At 50.9% G+C, this 23592-nt stretch overlaps 1 protein-coding gene across 13 annotated transcripts in view; it reads left to right on the forward strand.

The window, feature by feature from the left end:
- The first annotated feature begins 11934 nt into the window (after positions 1–11934).
- Positions 11935–23592, forward strand: part of IKZF1 (IKAROS family zinc finger 1) — a 91749-nt gene continuing 80091 nt past the window's right edge. For 8 of the 13 annotated variants that reach the window (XM_049096548.1, XM_049096550.1, XM_049096549.1 and 5 more), the window contains exon 1: positions 12632–12734. The gene's annotated coding sequence lies outside the window, so the exon portion shown is untranslated. Of the gene's footprint in view, positions 11996–12627; positions 12735–16356; positions 16704–23592 lie in introns of those variants that run through there. The other 5 variants (XM_025449349.3, XM_049096557.1, XM_049096556.1 and 2 more) reach the window with 4 other exon arrangements.

Raw genomic sequence — 23592 nt, forward strand, 5'->3', positions numbered from 1 at the left:
TCTATCCCTTTCATGAAAAATCTCTGAGGTGTAATAAATAAAAAGTATATATCACAATTTATTTTAATTTTCAGTTTGTAACCATTACCGAAGTTGAATACTTTCCTCGAATTCAATGGCCTTTTGTATTTCTTTGTAAGTCATATGATGGAGTCCTTTCACAGTGCCCACTACTGAGTTACTTCTTTTTATTTATTTATTTTTTATAGATTTGTAAAGCTGTTTGTATATGAGCAAATGCAACCCTTCTTTCATGGTCATTGCAAATATTCTTTCAAAATATCATTATATTTAAGTGATGGTTTTCATTTTCTTTCTTTCTTAACAAAACACAATCACAGACATTTTTCAAATATATATGAAGCAGAGATAGAGGACAAATCCCCATAGAGCCACCACCTAGAGCCAATAATAATTATCACAGATGTTGCCAACCTTCTTCCATCTCTCAAATTCTCTTTTTATTTATATTATTTTGTTGTTGTTTTGCTGGAGCATTTTATTCTTTTATTTTTTTAAGATTTATTGATTTATTTTGAGAGAAAGGGAGGGAGTAGAGGAAAGGCAGAGGGAGAGGGAGAGAGAGAATCTCAAGCAGACTCCACACTGAGTGCAGAGCCTTATGTGGAACTTGACCTCCGAGATCATGACCCTGAGTTGAAACCAAGAGTCAAATCCTCGACCATCTGAGCAACCCAGGCACCCCTTGTTGGAATATTTTTAAATAAAGCTCATTTCACCCATAAATACATCCAGATGCATCTCTTTTACTCAGGACATTTTGATGCAAAACTACATGCTATTTTCCCAGCATGCTGACCTTTAATGCTAAGAAAATGTCACCTACGATGTAAAACTCTTTGGATAATATATATCCATTTCAAAATAGATACCCCCCACCCCAGGTCTTTTTCCTTAGGCCTTTTTGCCTATTTAACCAGTGACAATATCATCTATTTACTCTGCATGGCTTCCTGACCACATTTCTATCATTCTTACCAGGTTCTCTTTTCCTACAGAAGATTTTTCCAGCACTCAGCAGTTCCCTATGCACATCTCACATTCTTCTCTCTGAACATCATGATGGTTGTAGGCTTTTGAACCTAAAGGCGGCTGTGATTCTTATTTTTCACTGCCTCTCCTGAAGAGCAGTTCAGTATTTCCAGTGTAAGTGACAGTGTGAGCTGAGACCCCAAGGTCTTCCTGCTAATTTTCCATGTTGTAGGCATTTACATAGGCATTTGGGGAAGTCATGGGTTTTCCCCAAAGCATTTCCCACTTACTACAACCATCTAACTCACAATAGAGCTCAGGATTTCCCCCAGATCAATATACTTTTTTAGTCTATATTAACTCATCTTCCCTAATTCTCCCTTGCTTATGCAGCAAGTAGTCTTTCCCAGGAGTCCTGGTCTTCACCAGGCGCCATCTTCTTTTACTCAGGAGGCCTTTCCAAGGACAATCCTGCCACTGGCAAGACACAGGAGACTTCTCTGTGAGGGCACCACACAGATCAGTCAGGTGGGTCTTTATCTCCAGCACACATTTGTTCTATTTTTGATTCAGGTTAAGCAAATTCCTAACTTCTTCAATCTCATTCACAAGGTCCTGAAGTCAAACTGTCTAGGTTTCTAGGTTTGGCCAAAGGGGGTTAGTCACTATGGGTTAGTAAGTGATGGATGGAGTTAGTGGTTGTGTTTGTGGGTGTCTGAGGCTGTAATAAACTGTGACCACCATCAGGAGAGCTGGCCCTCAGTGCTTGGGGCCTTCTGGGATGGGATGGCACCAAAAGACAGAGGTAGGGTCAACTTAGAGACAATAGGGCAGTAGCCAGCAAAGCTTTTCCCCAAGACTGTTTGCCAGCTCCCTGTCAGCCCACAGAAACACACTGCCAAAGCCAAAGGCAAGTCATGGGCTATCAGTTAGGAGAGGTCGTAGAGATGATCTCATCAACCATTCTCATCTCATGAATAAAGACACTGAAGCTTAGAAGGGAGGACTGATGAACTTAGAGAGAGATGCATGATCCAATTCAGGTCTCCTGACTCAAACTAGTAACATTTTTCATCTACCTAAACAAACCAAGCCAATCTGTCTGTAGCTAGTGATACCCTGCATCTACCCAACCTCTACCAAAGCTCAGAAGGCCAGTGACGTCTCTCTGATGCACCTCGTGCTATGGCAGAACCCAAAATCACCTCAATAGGGTTGACTGCTGTTATTAAATGAATTCCAAGGGGCTTGGAATATAACTTGCTCAATCTGAGGTTTTGTCAATTGTAATTCTAGACTTTTGCATCATGAACACCAGGAAGATGGAATTAGATGTGGCCCTGTTGGGTGAGCTAAAGTCTACAGAAACAAAAGAGAACAGTGTGCATATAATTAAGGTGAAAAATAGACTTCAGAAGACAATAGATAGCCAACCCTGGTGTCCTCAGGAGGCCCCAATCCAAAACTTCCAACCCATCCTACCCTTGACCTGCCTTGGTCCTCAGTTCTTAAAGGACTTGGTCTTTTGTCTGTGAAAAGACAACAGGATTGGGTCTTTAAGAGAAGAAATAAATAGTAAGTAGTTCTCCAGGTTTTCTGCAGCTATGTCTCATATTTGACAATCTTACACTCACCGATTTGACAGTCTGCTTTCACTAATCCATATGCATATAAGGTGTATATTACCCCCACGTCTACGAGATTCTCACTTAGCCAACGACATCTGTCTTTGAACTGTCATGAAATGCTAGAATGATTCTTTTTCTTTTGTGGTGTCAATTCCTCTCTCTGTCATTATTAACCTTGTTAAATACCCTCTTCCCTCCCCCTAGGAAAGGCATGAACTGAGTGCTAAGTTTCAAACATACCCCCTTAACACACCCAGATGGGGAGAAAAAAAAAGAATATCTAGCTATCTACTTAATCAAACATCTACTTTTACTCTATCAACGGGGAGTAGGCCCTTTTGTACATTTAACAAATTCAAGCAATTTAGCAACTGGGTTAAAGTCTATGTAAAGGTACTTCAACAACATGGGAAATACAGACACTGGTCTTCTGTCTCAGAATTGGTTAATGGAAGACGTGAAATCTCAAAACGCGCACAACAGTGGGTTCTTACAGAGCTGCCTAATGCACTGCTGGGAAAACCTTGAAACGTTTTCCATCACGGGGGGGAGGTGGGTTGACAGTTTTTGCCTTTGCTGTCAGCTCCACTGTGGGAGGCTCCTAAATTTATTATACCTAGGAAATGATTCTAGCACAAACCTATCCTGGAAGAAGCAAAGAAGCAAGGCATGCTCTGCACTCTTCTACATGTGATGTCGGTTATTACTATAAGGCTTTGGGTGCTGAGTCTTGGTTACCCCATGGGCAGCGACCATGGGCACTCCCCTGACTTGATCAAGAGAGGTCTAAGCCATAAATCGGTCCCATTGGCCTTTCTACATCAATTAGCTGATCAAGCCTTACCTGAAAAAAAAAAAATTCAGAGAGTAAAATAGAACCACATAGTGGAGCACCGGGGTTTTCCACTGGTGTGAATGTCTCCATAAAATGGCATTTTGTTGAGTAATCCAAATGCTCAATACCATCTGGTGGAAGACCAGAGGTCAAACATGACTTTTGGGTCATCAAGAAGCAGCTTTCTTTCTTTCTTTTTTCTTTTTTTTTTCACAATCTCCTCACATTGGGAAGCTCCTTTTCCTCGGTGTCCTCACCCACAAAATCAGAATAATAACATAATCCAACTTCCTAGGGAGGAGACGATTGATGAGCACTTTTTGCTGATTAGCTCAAAAGCCACGCAAATATAAATCACCAAGTACTGTGCATGCCGCTGCCCTGCCACCCTGGGTGCCTGGAACTCTCACTGAAGTCATCAGGAGCTCCAGGAATGTATAAGAAATATGTGTTAAGAGAGATGGGTCTGGGGTATTTTGGTGGTGATTACTGGAGCACTGTTGGAGTGGAGTGGCAACTGCTAAGTGTATGATTATCGACCGCTGCATTTGGATCTGCTCTAAGAACTCTGCTCTATCAGGTAGTCCAGCTCAAGTGGCATCAATCATGTGGCGCAACACTCTGTCTTGCAGGCTTAATGGCATTGGAATCCAAAGGGCCAAGAGCTGCCCTGGGAAGCCAACACGGGCAGGAGGAGTAAGGGCAGATGGAACTGACTTTCCCTTCACCAATTATAGTCTAATAATAAGGTAATTAAACTAGCATACAGGTTCTACTGATTTATAATATTGATTGAATGATCAATAAGTGCACATCTGCGCTCTATAGCTTAGCCTGAGAAGCCAAATCCCTTCGTTGTACTGGTCGGTTAGTCACTTGGCTTACTGCACTTTGATGGCCATAGAATGCATCCCCAACCATAGTCAACTGTCTCACAAACATATACAAATCCCATTATCTCAACGTGTACCAAAGGATGGGCTCTTCATTCTGCACCTTCTCTTCCCAACGGTAGGCCTTACCCTCATCCATAAGTTGAGACAACATGATTCCTTCTCCCACAATGCAGGGTCATTGGGTACAACCTATAGGAAACATGCTGCTTGGCAGAAAATGTTCATGAGGTATTATCACAGAGAATCAGGCAATATTATAATGTGAAGGCAACCCTTCGGCTTAATTGCAAAACACTGTTTAAGCTAAAGGAAATTGTGTATTTGAGCTCTGAAGTGGAAATAAAGTTGCCTGTTTCTGAGATGCCTATTATAGAAAAATGAGTTCTTTTTCTTCATTAGAAAAACATATCTGCAAGTAATAAGGATATTATGAGTAAATATTAAAAGAATACATAGCCATTAGGCCGTGAGTAGGTACAGAATACATTATATCTTTAAATAATTTCTAAATCACCCACTTAGAAAAAGCCCGACTCCTGGCCTCGCTAAATTTTCATCGGTGTTCTTATCCTACAGAAATAAAGAGGCATCAACTCTCTCAGGATAATTGCCCCCACACAACCAGAACAGGATTAGGGAAACTTCATTATGAAGCCAAAGGGTTGCATTTTTAAATTATTCCTTACTTCCTTCTGAAAAACAACTCAGAAGTCTACAGAAGAGCACATGAATGAGGACAGGGCAAGCTATGCTATCAACTTTCCTATGGATCAAGGAAGGAATGACACGCAGAATGTTTCTGTGCTGAACTCATCACTGCCAAGACAGCATAGATAGGTCGACAAGAAGCACGACCACGTGCATGAGCTGAGAGCCCCAGACAGGACAGAAAGGGAAGGCGGCTCCTTCCCGCTGTAAGACCAGGAAAACACCGTTCCTTTGCAGGTTAGAAAACCAATATGATGACTCCTTGTCATATAATTTAAAGGAAATAATTTTGTCTGAGTTAGAAAAAAGTCAGATGAACCCTTGAAAAGTAGTGCCAATAAATGGAAATATCCACCGAGTGTTCTGGTTCTTGGCACTAAGGAAACAAAACAGATCAACAAAACAAAACAAAACAAAACCCACTCTCTTCAAAAAGAGTAAACAAAATAAACGTTAATTATACAGTATGTTGGAAGATAAGTGTTGTGTAAAAATGTAAAGAAGAGAGAAGATTAGGGGCAGCTTGGGTGGGGTAGGGGTTGTCGCACCTATAAAAGGTGGGCTTTGATTGTCCCAGAGCTGAGATGACATTGAACAGAGATTTGAATGGAAGCGGGTAAGGGGCAGGCAGGCAGGTATCCAGAGAAAGGTAGGTGCAGCGAGCCGCCCTTGAGGAATAGCAAAGCAGAGCCAAGTGGCCAGAGACCAGTGAGCAAGTGAGACAGTAGTGGCTGGACATGAGTCGTAGGGGAGAGAAATGATGGAGGAGGGGAGAATCACATGCTCTTCAGACTTCAGCTAGTGTCCCCAGGGGGGCTGGCATGCTGTCCAGGGAAGAAGTGCAGGATCTGATGGGCTTTTCAGTAGGCCCTCCCTGAGTGCTGTGAGGGGGAAGGACAGGAGCGAGCCATGAGAAGCCCCACCATCTGCAGACAAAAGGTGAGATGGTGTCGTTGCAATGGAGGTGGGATTCCGGATGCCTGTTGGAAGCAGAGCCAGTGGAGAGTCGTGGTGAAGGGATGGGGAAGTCGTGGGAGGAAACCATCAAGAATGCCTCCAAGGCTCCTAGTCTCAGCAATTTCCAGTTGCTATTTGATCAGGTAAAGAAGGCTGCAGGGACACAAGATTGAGGGCAAAGACCAGGGATATTCAGTGGGGGGACATGGTAGACCTAAGAAGCCCCCTGGATGTCCAGGTGAAGGTGTCAAGGAGGCAGCAAGCTGCATGAGTCATGATTTCAGGGGAAGGTCAGAACTAACAGAGGTCAAGTACAGAGATGACATTAAGAACTATGTCCAGGGAGCTCCCCCATTTTAGGAAGGACTGAGAAGCCAACGACACAGGGAAAATCCAGGCAAACGTGGCCGCCTGAACACCTATCTCACTGATATCAACAAGTTCAAATGAAATGCTTGTGGAAGTTCGTGTAAATTTGAGAGCACCAGATAGACCCTCACTAAGCACTCCTGGAACCAGCCGCACTTGACACCAACCACCGTGGGATCATTTTTCAACAGCTCTTCTCAGATAAAGAAACAACCTATCTGCAAGCAGATCAAGGTCCATCCCAACCATGGATGTGGGAACATATTTCAGGGGCTCTGCTTTTTTTTCCTCATCTGCTTTCCACTGGTTATCACCTTAAGACACTTCAGGGAAATGCAGGAGGGGGAAACTAACAGTCATCAGCAGGTACTACGATGAAAGATCCACGTTCATGCTCAAACTTCACGACGACTCTGTGCAGCAGGATTTACTGTCCTTGTCATGGAGAAGAGAATGTGATGTTCAGAGAAGTAGGGTGACTCAGATACGTTCCCACACCTTGTGTGTGGAGGAGAGAGACACGGAGTTTTTAGGATGCCTTCCACTGTAGGGTCCCCTCTCTCAACTCCTTCTCCAAAACTATCCCACTTCCTTTCAAGACTAGACAGGAAAGATCTGTGATTTCTTAACACGGAAAAGAGAAAGTTGCTATACCAACACAGAAATAACTAGACTCCGTGTGTGTGTGTGTGCGCGCGCGCACGCGTGCGTGCACTTTATGGATTGGAAAGTCTGTTTGTAAACCTTAACCTTTCCTGGATGTGCCCATCTGATCCCTTTATCAAGGCTGGTGCTGTCAGGATGGGCGATTTGGCCATATGGGAAACGAAAAATTGAAAGAGGACAAGAGAGAAAGACACACGTCCTTCCAATTGGAGAAAGATGTCTTACAGGAATCAGTCCTTGGAGGGACAGGTACAGGGCATAGCTAAGAAATTTGACCAAGATGTGTATCCCAGCTCAACCACTTAGAAATCAAGTACATCAGGGGCACCTAGGTGGCTCAGTCAGTTGAGTGTCTGACTCTTGATTTTTGGCTCAGGTCATGATCTCAGGGTCGTGAGTTGGAGCCCCACCCCAGTTCCATGCTGAGCCTGGAGCCTGCTTGGGATTCCCTCTCTCCCTCTCCCACTGCCCCGCCTCCTGCTCTTTTAGAAAGGAAAGAAGAAAGGAAGGAAGGAAGGAAGGAAGGAAGGAAGGAAGGAAGGAAGGAAGGAAAGAAAGAAAGAAAGAAAGAAAGAAAGAAAGAAAGAAAGAAAGAAAGAAGAAAGAAAATGTGCTACATCAAAATACCAGACACTAAATCATTGCTACTAGGTGTCAGGGATCCCCCTGAGTATGCCCCATGCACGAACTCCTTCAGACCATGAACCATCCGGGGAACGAGTACTAATGCTGCTGCTGTTGTCAGTATTCACATTTTTCAGAAATGGAAACTGAGGTACAGGGAGGCCTAGTGACTTGCCAAGCTACCAAACCCACGTGGTTTGTCTGCAGTCTGTCCCTTAACCTTTGGCCCCAGGCAAGTCACCATCTCTGAGCTTTGTGTCCTTATGTGGGATGGAGGTGGCAATGCGGGCTTTCCTGTACTGTGAGGTGAGAAATAACGTGTGCAAGTGTCCTTCACAGAGCGGGGCTCCGTAGGGCAGTCATCAGAATACTACCTCCAGTCTTTCCTTAATTCCCTTGGGAGGAGAATCTTTCAAGCGCCCCCACCACGTGGGGAACACTAGCATTTCCCTACAGCTCCTCTGTGCTTTCCCCTCTTCCCTGGGCCCATCCACAAAGCCCTTCCACTCTAGTGACCACAGAGCCGCTTCACCCTTTTGTGTGTCCACAGGATTTGCATTGGAATTTACCTTGACCTGTTTTGCATGGAAATGCAATTGTTTCTACTTTACGAGGTTGGTGCCCTTTCATGTAAGGTCACGTGTTTTGCCTCATTGGGACTTCCTGTCTCAAGTACCACCTGCCAGGAGAGCTTGTCACTGAATCCATGCCACCGGCAGACTGCTAACTGCACAGATCACGTCCTCATCTTGTTCCCATACAGTGGCATCAGCTGGAGGGTGACCCCCACCCCTCTGTCCTTATTCTGATCTGTTTGGCTCAGATCAAGACCTACTTTCCCTTTACTCAGCCAACACACTTTGAAAAACTTTTCATCAGAAAGCTTTCTGGGTGCATCTACCTTCTCCAAGTCGTTATATCCGACCTGGTTTGCTTTGCAATCTCTTCCAACCAAATGATATTGATAAAAAGCCACCATTTTTGAGAAGCTAAGTGTATTTGGACAAAATCCAAGGGGAATAAAGCAAAAGAACTGTCATAAGGTGGGAGGAATTTGGTCATCAACCCCGGCACATGCTGGATTCAAATCTTAGAGGTGGAAATGTGAGTGATGAGCAGCGTTGTTGAATGTCTGTGGGTTTCAAAACCAGGAGCAGCTGAGCCTCCAGCAAGGGCCTTGGGAACACTGCAGGAAAGGGAGCACCCTGAGGGCTCTTCCTTGCCTTTGATGGGGCAGGTTCCCACCCCTCACTGCCCCCCTCCCCACCTGCTGGCCTGCTGGGCAGTCCTGGCCGGGTGGGAGCTCCCATGCTCCTCCGCTGTGTCTCATTCCTTCCCTTCCAGAAGCAGTGGCAGCCAGGGCCTGTGCTTAGAAGAAGCCAAAGCCAAGGAGTGAGCCTCAAGAAAAATGGTCAAGGGACATCTGGGTGGCTCAGGTGTCGAGCATCTACCTTCGGGGGTCCCGGGATTGAGTCCCACATGGGGCTCCCCCACAGGAAGCCTGCTTCTCCCTCTGCCTGTGTCTCTGCCTCTCTCTCTGTGTCTCTCATGAATAAATAAAATCTCAAAAAGAAGAAAGAAAAGAAAGAGAAAGAAAGAAAGAAAGAAAGAAAGAAAGAAAGAAAGAAAGAAAGAAAGAAAGAAAGAAAGAAAGATCAAGAACCTGGACCAGCACCGTTCACTTTCAAAAGCAGCAGAAGCAGAAGCTGGAGATGGTGAAAGCTGGGGAAAAGAAACCAAAGCAGCAGAGTCCTTGTTGCAAAAGTTTCATCCATGTCCCAGTCCTTTTCCTTCTGTTCCTGTTTCTTTAGAGAGGAAGCTGTCTGAGCTATGGGACTTTAACATTTTAGACACATTGTAGAAGGGAAAACAAGGAGGCTGGTCTGCGGGGGTTTAAGCAGATACTTTTAAAGGGAAGAGAGATGCAGTTACAACCAACCTGCAAAGATACAGTCGCCATCAGCAGAGGCCCCCAAGGCTCAGGGAATTCCTCCTAGGGCTGTCCGCGCCGACCCGGTCCGCTGCAGGTGTGCTCTGCAGATGACAAAGCGGAGCCCAGAGAGGTTGGGTGATTTTCCAAGACTCACACAGGGAGTAGGAAAGGCTCTTGCCATATCCCCTTCACCGTCCGTCTGCTCGGGGACTCGCTCTCCTGTGAAATCTCCCGGTCTCTGCCGGAACAAAAGTGCCCGTAGCTGCGTCCCTTCGTAGAGTGAGCTCTGAGTAAGTTGTCTGTGATTCATTCTCTACGGGCTCTTTGTTGTTTTGATGATATCCCCAAAGAAAAATGGATCATTTGGCAGGCACTGTCCGGATAAAGGAGGCCGTCCTTCACGAAACACAGTAAGGTATATATTCTCAAGAAACAAAACGACTTTACACCCATGATTTTTAAAAAAGCATCCCATGTTTCCATTTTTCTGGATAGGTTTTCCTCTCCGATGTGCTTTTATTGTTGATTTAAGCATTTAAGCACCCTCTCCCCGGCCCCGGTGTCCACCCACAGACCCCGGGTTATAGCCTGAGCTCCTTCTGCTCCACCTGTTTGGGAGAGGTGGGGGAGTGGCCCACAGAGCCCGGTTTTCCCGGGCTTGCTCCCCATCTCAGCGGGACACTGGTAGCTAGCAGGGTTTATAATAAGCACCGGTTACCACTCACGGACTCCTTGTGTGGGGCCGGGCAGGTGGCGAGAGCTTTCCTATGTAAAAGGAACCCCATGAGGTACCTTCCATGATCACCACCAATCTATAGATGGGGAAGCTGAGTCTCAGAGAGATTTAGGAACTCGGTCAAGACCACACGGTCTACACTCTTTGGGTCCCTCGCTTCATATTCCTGTGCCTCAGGAGGAAATGCCTCGGCCTGATGGCCACATCTGAGTCCTTTATTCCCACTCCCGGGGGGATATGTCTCACATTCAAAGATGTCACACATCTACAAATCTGGGGGCTAAGGGTGCCGGTGTGCCCAAGAGCCAGAGGCCACCTGTGACCCCTCTGCGACAAGCCCTTGAACCCTGTGCTTGCGACCTCCTTTAATCCTGACAAGGACGCTGGATGCAGCAGCAGCACTGGCCTCTCCACAGGTGAGGAGAATGAGGCGCTGCGACGCTGGGTGTCTTGCTGGAGGTCACATAGGCAAGGAGCGGACTGGGGACCAAAGCAAGGACTCCTTCACTAGTCCCACTTCCTCTGGGCTCCAAACGCGCGGAGTCAACGTCTGTCAAATGTTGTCAGCAGGAGTGGCGTGGCAGGTGTCGCCCAGGGGGTCCGGATGCCGCGCGTGGGGCCGCCGGGGAGGACTTCTCCCGGGATGGCACCAGGCGCAACCAGGCCGCAGGCTTCCCAGGTCGGGGGTGCCGAGCCCCGCCCCGCTCAGCGCGCCAACGACCTTTTCCACCTGTTCCCTGTCTCCACCTGGAAGGCCCGCCTGAGTCTCCAGGGGCGGGGCGGGAGGCTCGCTCACCCGCGACCCTTCCCCGACGCCCAAGGGGCAAAATCAGGGCATCAGGGCATCAGGGCAAGCGCCCCTCTCCTGCTCGCGGTGCGCGCTCCGTGGGGCCTGGCAATGGGATCGCGGGGCTCCTGGCCCCGGGCGTGGAGGGCTCGGCTGTGGGAGCCGCGATCCCGTCTCAGCCCCCGCGCCTTCCACGCGCGCCTGGGGCTCGCGGGGAGGGGTGTGAGGCGCGGGGAGCCGCGGAGCCGCCGCGGGGCTGCTCGGTGCCGCCTCCCCCCGCAGCGGCGCCTTCGCACCCGCGTGTGCGCCGGGCCAGGATGCGAGGCGCGATCCTAACTTCTGCTTGAGCAGGTGGGAGGGAAGACAGGCGAGAGGTATTCCATTGGTTGTCTGGGAAAATGCACTGCAGCTTCCTCTCACTTGCGGAGGATCAACTTTTCCCACCCCCCGGGGTGGGCCCTCGTCGCCCGGGGTCGCAGCCGGAGCCGGGAGCCCGGTGGCCCCGCTCGCGGGCAGTGCTCCCCTCCACCCCCGCGCGCCCCGACGCCGGGGAAGGTGCTTCCCGAGGTCCCGCGGCCCCAGCGCCCGGGGGGCGCGTCCCCACCGCCAGGCCCCGCCCGCGCCGCGCCCCCGGGGCTCAACGCGGGCCCCGCGGCCGAGGCCGCCCCCGGGCCCGGGGCGCAGGGAGCCCCCCGCCACCTGCCACCTGCGCGCGGGGCCGCGGCGCGATGCGGCGCTGGAATGAGGAAGCGCGGCGGCAGGGGCGGGGAGGGGAGGGCCGGGCGCGCTGCGCGCGGGGGTGGCGGCGGCGCGCCGAGCGGGCCCTGCGCGGGCGAGCGGGCTGCAGCCGGCGGCGCCAGCAGGTACGGCCCGGGGCCGGGAGCCAGCCTCGCGCCCCGGCAAAGTTTGCGCGCCGCCCGGGAGTTGCGGTCGGACCGCACCGCGCGGGTGGCGGGGCGGGACGGGGCGGGACGGACGGGGCGCTCGGACCCGGGCCCCGCTCCCAGGCCCCGTCCGCGCCCCCTGGGCGCCCCGCTCCGAGCCCCGCGCCCTTGCGCCCTGCGCCCTGCGCCCCCGCGCCCCAGCGCCCGGTGCGCCCCCGGGCTGCGTGCTCCGAGGCGGCTGCGGGCAGGTGGAGCCGCGGCCTGAGGTGCGCAGCTCCCCAAAGTTTTTGGAGCGCGGCCGCAGGTGGCGAGGCGCGGGGGCGCAGGGGCGCGGCGCGGAGGGGCCCAGGTGCGCGGCCCGCGGGCGGCGCTGTGCGCTCGGGGCAGCGGCCGGCGAGAGCGCGAAAGCGGGTCGGAGCCCGCGGGAGGGGTGGGGGGTGGGTGTGGGGGGGCGGGCGGCGGAGAAATGGGGAACAATGCGAGTGAGCAACTTCAGGAAGTCATTGTGAAAGGAAGCCGGGAAGAGCCCCGGCGGCCAAGTTAGCCGCGCGCTCTAACAAGTGCATGCGCGGCCCGCGCCCGGGGCGGCGACCGCGGCGACCTCCGTGCGTCCCCGCCGAGCCCAGCGGCACCTGGCAGGCGGCGAGCCCGGCGGGGCGGAGGGAGCCCCGGCCACAGCCCGGCCTCGGAGCCCCGCCAGCGCGGCGCGCGCGTCCACGTGAGTGCTCTCCCAGGGAGCGGCGGGGGACAGCCGGGTGGCTGGGGCGGTAGAGCGGGACACGGGGGAGAGGGCGGGCGGGAGGGTCCGCGAGCCTGGGGAGCCTGGGTCCGGCCTCCCTCCTGGGGCCGGTGACAGCGTTGACCTCTGTCCCTCGGAGCCTCCAGCGTGCGCGGTGGCCGCAGCGCGGGGCCAGGCGGGCGGCGGGGGCCTGTGAGCCTCGCGCTGTCCCCACGATGGGGACCTCCCAGCCCCGGTGAGATCTGCGCCGCTGTGCGCCCTGGAGACCGCGGAAGTCAGGCTGCACAGAGCCCGGGGGGAAGAGCTCTCCTTTATGTCGGAGCTGAGAGCGCGTAGCTTCTCCTGTGCGGATAATTAGATGGGGTCCGAACTCGCTTGCTTTCTGCAAAATTCAGAATCGTCCCGGTTTGAAAAGTTAGCAGGACTTCGTTGGACTGCGATTTGGGCTGCTAGGGCTCCAAACTCCCTGGGACTGCGGCCAGGTTACAGGCGACTTGCCTTGGCAGTGAAATCTTTTTAAAAATCGTCAGGGATCCTGGGTGATTCCTAAGGAATCGGACTTGGGTTTTTTTTTTTTTCTGTTGTTGTTGTTGTTGTTGTTGTTGTTGTTGTTGTTGTTTTTTCATCTAACTGGGAGGCACCGGGCAGGGCAGGTAGAGGCTGGACAAGCGTGGCTTTTGGACACAGGCTCGGGGCTGCAGCCGCCCCAGAGCCGAGTCAGGGCAGCTTGGTTGCAGGCTCCCCACTTCCCACCCTGCTCCCCACCCTGTGTCTCAGCTCCCGGGGACCTCGTTTGCAACTTGGGAGACAAACTGCTGCTGCAAGAACACCTGCTTGCTAGCCAGATCGACTTCCGTTTGCAAGGAGAAACCTCCGTGGAAGTTGAAAATATTTCACCTGGACCACATTTAAACTTTGACAGAAATCGAAATGGTTGCAAGGATGGATTCACTCGGTTCCGAGTTGAGAGGAGCCAGGAGGAGGCAGGAAATGGTGGGAGCCTCGTGAATTTGTTTCTTTGTTTGAGGATGTTGGATGAGGCTAATGAGACTCATCTTTAATTTGGAATTTTAAAAGTATTAATTGGTTGACTTTTTTTCATATTGAGTGTCAGAATTGTTTCGGTGACAAATCAGCTTATTTCCTACGTGCACAGGGCCAAATATCCGAGACAGGAAGATTACCTTCTTACATCATAGGACACGCTTAAAAATAACTTGTAGTCAGAGATATAAATAATGATGTCACATTTTAAAATCCCATATGCTTGTGGTTTGATAGAATGTGTCTGATTTCAAAACTTTCCAGGAACATACATGTTTATACCTTTTTTATGTGCCCCCCCGCAAAAAAAATGTGCTTCCCAGTCTTGACGTCCAGCAGAGCTGATGCCAGAATGTAGGATTGAGTTAAATGGTCATGCTTGCTTCCCCTTTTGTTTCATGGTGATAGTTGAACGCAGGAGCTCTAGAAACTCGGGCGTGCTGGCTCGTTGGTGTAATTCACTGGGGTTTTAATTGAGCGGCTGCATCTCAAAACATGACCCGTCCCCCGAATGCAGAGGGCTGGTAGCAGCAGTAGCCCACCAGCAAGGTCTCACGGGATGAGCGTTCGGGCCCGTCAATAAAAGTGTGCTTGGGCTGCGTTTCACTGTTTTGGGAACTTGGTCCATGTCTCCTCGGAGGGGACAAGCTGCAGCTGTCCTCGGCTCCATTTCTTTTGTTGAGAAATTAAGACCCTGGCGAATGCCCCAGGCATGAAGTCTGAAGCCCCACGGCTCTGGGGGCTGCTGTGTCCTGGTCACTTTGCTAGAGACCTGAAAGTTTGAGGATGATGGTTCTTTGGCGGGGGGGGGGGATTTCCCCCCCTTGATTTGAATCGGTGTGTTTCGTGTGCGGGTCGTATGGCCCCATATTGTCAACACAGATGTCCGACTTGGGACCCCCGAAGCCGCACAGTGAGTGTGCATCCTGTCGACGGCATGCCCGGCGACCAGATGCCCTCACCCCCACACGGACAGGTGCTCTGTGTATCTGTCGAGGTGCTGCATGCGTTGGTATAGGAAATAAAGAAGCTCTCGGAGTCTGTGCACACGCACACACGGAGCATGCAGACGGCCTAGTGGGAGGCGTGGGGGCAGGGTGAGAGTCGTCACATCCCACTGACCTGACCCAAGTAGAGAAGCCCCTCCGGCGAGGTCCTGTTTGGTTGGCTGGTTTGGGCCTTTCACTACAGCAGGATGGATTTTCCTATGAATACTGTTGAGTTGAGACCTAAATGGTGCTAATACTTTGGGTGTCTGCCTGGTGCTGTGGACACGAATCTGCCGAGGATGGCCCCAGTTCGTGGCCTTTGTGTGTTTTTCCCCCTCCTCTAATCTCTGTAATCACGAAATAATTTCACTATGAAAGAAGTATTGGTTTTTGTGGCCTTATTCTGATGGAGATCCATGCAGTGGCTCCAGCTCCCAGAGACCAGAGCAAGCCCCTTTGGGGTTCTCTGGCAGCCCTTGATGTGCCAGCCCGACAGGCCTGTCTGGGGACTGTGGCTCCTGCTTCTGGCCACGAGACGCTGTACCTCTCGCCCCAACCGTTGAGGCCACTCCCTGGCCCGGGTGTGTACGTTGGTATTTTTGGAGCCATCAGGCATGTGTGTGTGCAGTTGTTCTGTGTCACGGGCGAAAACACGAGATGTAGAAGTGACAAGTGACCCATCCTCTCAGGCTTACAAAAGGAGAAGCATTGATCTTGTTTACACCTTGACACCGATCCTTGTTTTGCTCATGCCGGGCACAGGTGCACGGGTCACTAGGTGTCAGGGAGGTTGTGTTTCAGAGTATTAGTGTGAAACACACACACACTTAAAGTTGAGATGGGGAGGGAGACAGGCGTGGGGCTGGTCGGGGACTTGTGTGCCCCAGAGGGGACTCCAGCCTGCCCAGCTTCCCCGTGGGGTCTTCTGGACCCTCACACCAGTTTTGTCTCGGGGACCCAGGCTACCATTGTGCTCTTTGCGGTGTAAGGAACAACCTCACCCCCGGGATCTCTCTGCAGCTCCCGTGGTACACACTCCCATCCTTGTCCCGTCGCCATTTATTTAATGGCTTTTGTTTGACGTCGTTTGTGAATGTGTGATGCTCTTCTGACAAATCTTTTTCAGATGTGACCACATCCACAGCGTGAACACAGCCAAACAAAGACACTGTGCACAAGTTTCTGCGCGGGGGGTGGGGGGGAGAGGAGGGGGGGAAGGGGGGCAGGACCCACCCTGCTTCCGTGTGTCGCTGGGGGTCACTCGGGTGGAGGGCGCCCGTGAGACCTCACCTACGGGCCACAGCCTGCTCCCTTCCATTGGCTTCTTGTCCCTTCTCTGAGTTTACCGTGGTAAACAGGCGGGACCCACAGGTGCCTTGAGGGACCCGCCTGGCGATCAACTGTTAAAAGTGGTGAAAACCCAAAGTCCCAGGCATGGTGGGGCCTGTCGTCTTCCCCAGCACCGGCCCGGTCCTATTATGTTCCCTCTCCCGTGGCCACATCGGCCTTTAGGGAACTCACAATTCCTGTTGACGACGACGACGAGAGCCCCCGCCTCCACCGCAAGCCTCTCCCATCAGACGTCCTCATAATCTCTGAACCCGTTTTGGTCACAGGAAGTGCAGGCTCCCTTCCTGCCCATGTTTTCCTGAGAGAAAACTATCTTCCCTCCTTTTTTGCATATTTGGCAAATGGTTCCACCTTTCTCCGCCCCAGTGGAGTGTGAAGGCGGTGGCAGAGGAGGAGGCCAGCCGACCTGCCACCCGGGCAACAGGGGCCCTCCCAGGTGGCTTAGCGGAGGGGACTCGGCGCGCAAGGCCCCAGGCCCCAGGGTCTGAAGACCCCAGTTCCTCCGAGGGCGGGATTTGCGTGGGAAAGGCAGCGCCCCACGGTCTCCGGAGGCACAGGTTCACTGGTGAGTGCCATGCGCTTTCTCTGCTGGGCTTGCGTAGATGGGGCGGCCGCCGGCTTGGTGGCCTCTCCTCCCGGGGCCCGGCCCCTGCCCAGCGGCACCCCTCCGCCGCCTGTCTGGGGTGATGGAGAGCATCATTATGTGCCATTTGCACGCGCTGCTTTCGGGTTGTCCCGTGCCCCACCTCCTGATGGCTGGTGGCGCGGGGCCACTGCTTAACGAATTGCCTAAAACGGGCCCTAATTAGTGGGAAACTGCCTTCTTCATATTTTCTCACTCAAGTGTGCAATGATTCATTTTTCTCCAGCAATCAGCTCACTGCTGAAGGAAATCTGACTCTCTTCCTGCCGGTTTCGCGCCAAAAGTGAGCGGTCGTGGACTTGGTGCAGAGCTTCTAGGCTGGGGGGTGGGGGTGCGAGGCAGGGGAATGGGAAGGGGGCACCCAACATCTTCATCGCCCTTCCCTGCCCTCCCTCCCCCCTTTCCTCCTTTTTCTGTCTCTGTCTCTGTCTCTCTCTCTTTTTTTTTTTTTTTTTGGTGGTGGTGGGGAGACTCTATGAAAACAAGGGAGAAAGAAGAGCCTAAAGTATCTCTAAGTGCTCTTATCCATCCTGACATAGAGTTTCATGCTCCATTTTGGAGATCATCCCGCTATCAGCCCTCTAAAGCGTTTTCTGCTAGTTTGAGACTACTTAAAATGGAACGATATGGCTCAGAGTCCCACTAGGAATATCGATTGGTCCGTTTGGGGTGAATTTTTCTTGTGGAATCTGCTTTTCACTGGCCAAGCTGGAGCAAATGAAATTGCACCAGAAGACACCTCCTTAGCCCCCAGGAGAGGGGGGAAATGTTTTCTCCAGGATCTTTAGGAGAAATGAAAATGAGGAATTGATCTTTCATGAGCCTACTTCTGAGACACTCTGAAATGTCCTCCTGGGCTTTTAATGCACACAGAGAGCGAGCCAGTGACCCCCTGGTGCGAGCCCCACTTTCTAGCCTGAAAAAGTGACCTTTCCTTCCTCTTCTGTGCCGGGTTTGGTGGAGGGCGGAAAATTAAAATGATATTCAGAGAGACCCACGGCGAACACGTATTGATAAATTGTGTATCCCACTTCATTAAACCAAAATCACACTGCTAATTATCTGAGGTGGCGAGAGATAAGGCCATTCATTACCATTTAAAAATGGCTTGGGAATTTCTAGCCCTTTTCCACACGTGTTTTCCTGCTCCTGCCTGGAGTTGTACGTGTTTTCCCTGAACGTAACGAGTTTCCAACTCCGTTTGGAGCAGACAGAGCTTTTGTAAAAGAAATGAAACTTGCTGAACAGCAGCAGCACTGTACTTAGGGTGAAGCATCGAAAATAAATAATTTAATCTCTTCTCCGAAGGCTGCAGAACCATCTGATGGTGCCACGTTTAAAATGTGTTTTCCTATATTTTGCTGCCTGACAGACGTGAGCATTTTTGCCAGGTTATAAATAAAGACACGACGATTTTTGTGGCCCTCCAAATGAGGAAGTTGTAAGCTTCTGTGAAGTTCTGCTGATGACTCCCCCGCCGCCCCCCCGCTGGCTCTGCACAAGGACTTTGTAGGCTAAAGGTGGTGCACTGGAGACCAGCTCCCAGCCGCGCTGGGGGGGCCGGGACCCGCTGGGGTCGGTATTCCCGGGGACCTTGCTGCTTGTTCCTTGTGGTGGGCGTTTGGTCTTCAGGAGCCCTCGGGGCTGGGGGCACAGCCCAGCGGGGACAGAGCTCCTGCTCTATCACAGAGCAAAACGGAAATCTATAACTTTTCTTGCTAATTTGCTGCAGCTGAAGAGCCGGCTGAGATCATCAAGTGGTGTTCTTCTCTGTGATTATTTGGTGTATTGCCATAGGAATCCTTACCAAGTAGCTGGTACCTTTATTCTCCCTTTTACACTTCTCGAAAACAGCTCGATTTGGCCTAGTGGGACCATTTGAGGTTGGGTGAACAAGGTGAATTCCAGAGTTCTAAAGCTACCAAGAGCTCGGGGGCTCGGATGCAAAGAACCCGATTTGTGAATCCACATTCTGTGTTCTCGGAACACACGTTTAGAAAGGCGAGCATTAGGATTTTTAATGATTTTCCTGAGGTTATCTTGTTTTAAGTGATTTTAGTGGATGATCTGGGGGTGTTGCCCACAGGACCGGGGAGCTCAGAAGGCAAGTCTTACTGGGAGAGTTTCCTGTAAGCCCGGAAGCCATGTGGCCTTAGTGTGGAGGGAACCAGTCACCGAGGTGTCCACAGCCCCCTCTCTGGAGCCAAGATGAAACCCCACCCTTAGGACCTGGGCCCAAGCCGCCCTTTACGTTCCAAGGAGTAAGAGGTAGATATATCCGGGCACCGATGGATCCCATGACATGTTTGCTCAGGGACACACTTCCTCTGTGTGTGCAGATCTAGATCTGTAGATCTTGTCTCAGTACCAACCAGACAACAGAGGTTGATCTAAAGTGGAAAAAAGGTTACAGTACCTAGGAGGGTGCTCTCCGTGGCGAATCGGCCATGGCTTCTGATATTGGAAAGACACATATGTGTATGGATTTGTGAACAACGGACATGCCTGTCAAGACTTGTATCATTTTTCTTCTTGGGGTCTAAATAAATTAAATTTTTTTTTCCCAAGGAAACTCACATGAGCCCTGCATTTTAAAAATAAATAAATAAATAAATTTCCCTATACAAAAAAAAACAAAAAACAAAAACAAAACAAAACAAAACAAAAAGAGCCTGGTGGCCTTGTTAGAAGTCTCAGCACTACAAGTGCATTTCTGGGAATGTTATGTGTCTACAAAACAAGTGGACTTGCAGGGTTAGTTTTAATTTTGAGCTTTCACATGTTCTCTTGAAATGACCTGCTAATATGTTAGGTAAAGTCACTGCTAAGAAGGCAAGATAAGGTACGGGATTCTTTGTGGGGACCGCACGTTGTCCTGCTGAGCAGAGCACTTATTGAATACTGTAACTTGGTATTTATCCTTTTTTTTTTTTTTTAAAGTGAAAACAAAACTTGAAGAAAAAAAAATAGGAACACAAGATTGTTCCCGGGCTCCTGTCTCTTCACTTTATAATAATGAACGACAAAACATCAGCACTTCTGGGAATATCCGTGTCCATCATTATTTGGGGGGCAGTTTATATCTATATTTTTCAAGATGTCAGTCTCATTTTTGTTGCACGGTCGCCGGCCATGCATGAAGATCTTCTGAAACCGGGAAGAGGGTAGAAGGAGATGATTCTAAACTTAGATTTTTTTTTTTTTTTTACTTCAGTAATGAAGTGAGGTCTAAAAAGCCATTTATATTTGAGGAAGCTGCTTAGGAAGTGGCCCACGATGACAGTCAAAATCAGGAAAAGTCCTGTAACAGTGTATGTAAATTTGGGGCATGTGTGTCTCTGCCATGGTTGCCACACAAACAGTACTTACTGATGGTTGGGGAGACTGTGGTCTAGAGGCAGGGTGGCCTTTACTGAGAAGTCTTTCCTCTGCTTCGCCAGGACCATCCCGGGGCCCTGGAAATGCTGCTCTTGCACCTGTTCCGAGGGTAGATGTACGAGCACGGAGATCTGTCTCTAACTCTACTTTCTCTTTAAAAAAAAAAAAAAGTTGAATGCAGTATCTCAAATCTTGCTTTAATACTCCACTTTGAGGCCGGTGGCTCATCACGCTGCCGTTTAGCAACAGTCCGGTGTTCTTTTCCATCTGTGTTTAAACATCTCTTTGCCGAGACTGTTTTCAAACAGCATAGCTTTTAGCTATATTTTGAAAAGGCTTCCTCAGTTCCCTCCAACCCTTCCTCTTTTGCATATCAGTTTCTGCCCCTAGGAGAAAAAAAAAAAATGGTGAGGACAGAATTGCACATCTGAGCTAATTTGCCCTCAGAAAGCAGGTTCTCAGTAGAACAAACCACTGGAGGCGTTCTGTGGCTCAGTTAAATAGGGGGGAGGGGGAGCAGTCTGAAAGCCAAATTGGATTCCCTGCTGTCCTGTTGAAATCTTGTTTTTCATTGTTATTTGCGCCAGCAGTACTCTGTGGAATAATCACGAAAATGTGTAGATTGGCAGCTAATTTTTGAAAAATGAAAAGAATCAGAAATGAAATAAGAGTGCCCCGAAGTTTCTGCGTTCTCCTGACCTGTTTTGTCAAGTTGTTAGGAAAATCTGTAAGGTCCCCCTGACCAGACACAAAGACATTGCAGATTGCCTTAGCTCTCACTTGGAACAATTTTTTTTCCTTTTCTTTCTTTCCTCTTTTTTTTTTTTTAAGGTACAGTGTAATTCACCGCAATATGATAGATTTGCAAAAATAAAATCTACCAATCTGAAAATGAAAGCACTCTCTCTGGGCAGGAATTATGGGTTTCATTAAAAAGGTCTGTGACCTAAGGCATTTTAAATAGATTATAAGCTTGGCCCATGTCCCCCCCCCCCCTAGTGCCTGCCCCCTTCAAAACAAGCATCGTTTAGTGTATAAGGAAAGAACCCCAAAATGTACCTCTAGTGTACCCTCGCTCATCAGAGAAGAAAAAAAAAATCAATGGCCCACATCTTATCACATAAGGAGAATTTAAGTTCATTTGGAGAAGTTTTGTGATGAAGGTTGCCTGACCTGCAGGATATTACAAGGGGCACATTCCTTTTCTGTTAGGATACGGGTCACGAGTCCATTCCCTGCCCATCGTCCATCTGAAATTTGGGACCATGCCCATGGCCTGGGAGGTTTGTAGAGCACAAAACGCGTGTCCGTGGAGCGGTTGTGGGTTCAGGTCGGCTGCGTTCGTGTCCAGACGTGCGCCTTTGGTGGGCTGCCATAGGGTTGGCCTCCGTTCTTCTCATCTGTAGGATGGAAATGATGTACGGATTATGCCCAATAATCATAATTATTTGGTTTAGTCGTGAAGATTGGAGATGCACGTTTGGCAAATGAGTCCTGGGTACCAGCTCCACATTAGACACGCTGGGCCGGGCGCTCGCGTCAGCCGGTGGACGAGGTGGACAGTGTGCTCGGTCCCCTGGTTCTCTGCAGTGTGTTAAATGCCGTAGTCGGCTCCTTTACTGTCTTTCCCTGGCACCTGTAAAGTGGGTAAGAAATGAGACGGCACTGGACAGAAAACCCCCCATGTGTGTCAGAGGAGAGGAAAGGCGTTGTTTTTAGGTATTTATGTATTTATTTTGATTGATGTGTAATTGATACGTAACATGATGCTAGTGCCAGGCGTACAGCATGACGGTTCAGGGTTTGCGTGTGTCGTGCAGCGATCATCATGACGAGTCTGGGTAAGAGCCGTCACCACAGAGTCACAAAAAATTTTGTGTTGTGTGATGAGGGCTTCTAAGATTCACTCTGTTAGCAGCTTGCAAACAGGCAGGCCAGCGTCGTTACCAGCATCCTGCTGTACAAACGTGGCATTTTTTCTTCAGTTTGTGTGTGTTGTTTAAACCCCAGAGACCCGGTGGGAGGCCGTCCGTGGGGCCCCCGGACACAGTTGGTCCCCCACCTTGGAAATAGCTTGCATCTACACCAGGGTAGTGGGTAAATGAGTCCCACGGCCGAGGGGTCCACAGCCATCGAAACGAGGACGTTGATGTACATTTACAAAATAAAAAGATACGTGGAACAAAAAAATAAAATAAAATAAAAATAAAAAATAAAAAGATACGTGGAGTCGTGAAGCTTGTGGGGGTGTTGGGCACCCCCGGGAATGGCTCGTTCCGCGTGACCAGGGCGGGCGGTCGTCACCCCGGTTAGGCACGCGTGCACTTGGTGCTGCCGGGATAGCGGCCTCAGGCCGCTCGGAAAGGAACCGCCTGTGATTCTGGGTGGGCATCGGGCTTTTTCACTTTGACTCTGTTGATTCAGACTCACCTTTTCAGAAATACGGGAAGGCGCTGCTGCTTCAGAGCCGGCGCTGCCAAGAGAGGCGCTCATCTCAGGGCAAAGAGGGGGCTCGTGAGGAGGGGCTGCCGGCCGCCGCCACCGCCACCGGCCCTGTGCCCTGACGGTGGTCCTCGGAGCGCCCTCTGGCTCTCAGGGCTGTCCTTAGGGCCACCACCCGACACTTGCCCGCCCCCCCACCCTACACAAGCCATGACTGCCCGGGGCGGTTGGGTGCTTCCTCCCAGGAAACAGCCAGGTCCCAGGCCCTCGTGGGTGTGGAAGAAGGAAGAAGGATGAGGGGGTGTTTCTGATGTCCCCCTGTCCCCCGGGGAGGCCCCGCCATGAGGGCGGCCCTGGCAGGAAGGTTCCCTGGCCAGGCCGCTGCAGGAGCACAGGCGCGCTGGGCCATCCGCTGGGCGGGGCCTCTCACTTCTCCTGCTTGATCCTCTGCACCCCACCCCCCCGTGCTTTCTGGAGTCGCTGATATGCCAACCCCATTGAACTGACACCGGTAACATCCTTGGAGCAGAAGGACCGGGGGGGGGGGGGGGGGGGCGGGGGGAGGGACAAAGGAGGGACGGGAAGAGGTGTTGGACTCTGTGACGGCCCCAGCGTGGGAGAGGAGGCCGGTGGGCGGCTGTGCTCCCCGGAGGGCGGCCTCCGACGGCCACGGTCACGTCGGCCTTGCTTATCTCTACGTCTCCTTCCCATGTGCGAGCTTCGAACTGCTTGCTCCAGAGCTACAGTAAGAGCTTTCAGGGCCGCCAGAACCGCCCAGGTGACAGGTGTTTGCTGAGGTCACGTTTTCGGCCATCGATGGGTCGAGCTCCTGGCCTCAGTCGCTCGGGTTTCCCGTGCGGAGGAGAACATCACAGTCCGCTTCTGTGAAACACCCGTGGCCTCTGGTGTCTCCCTCTACGGGCCTGTGCTCCCGGGTTCTGCTTAGGTGCCGGTTTCTGCAAACAGGTTATGAATCCGGTCCCACGATGGA

The sequence above is a fragment of the Canis lupus genome, chromosome 18, assembly GCF_003254725.2.
Source record: "Canis lupus dingo isolate Sandy chromosome 18, ASM325472v2, whole genome shotgun sequence".
NCBI lineage: Eukaryota > Metazoa > Chordata > Mammalia > Carnivora > Canidae > Canis > Canis lupus.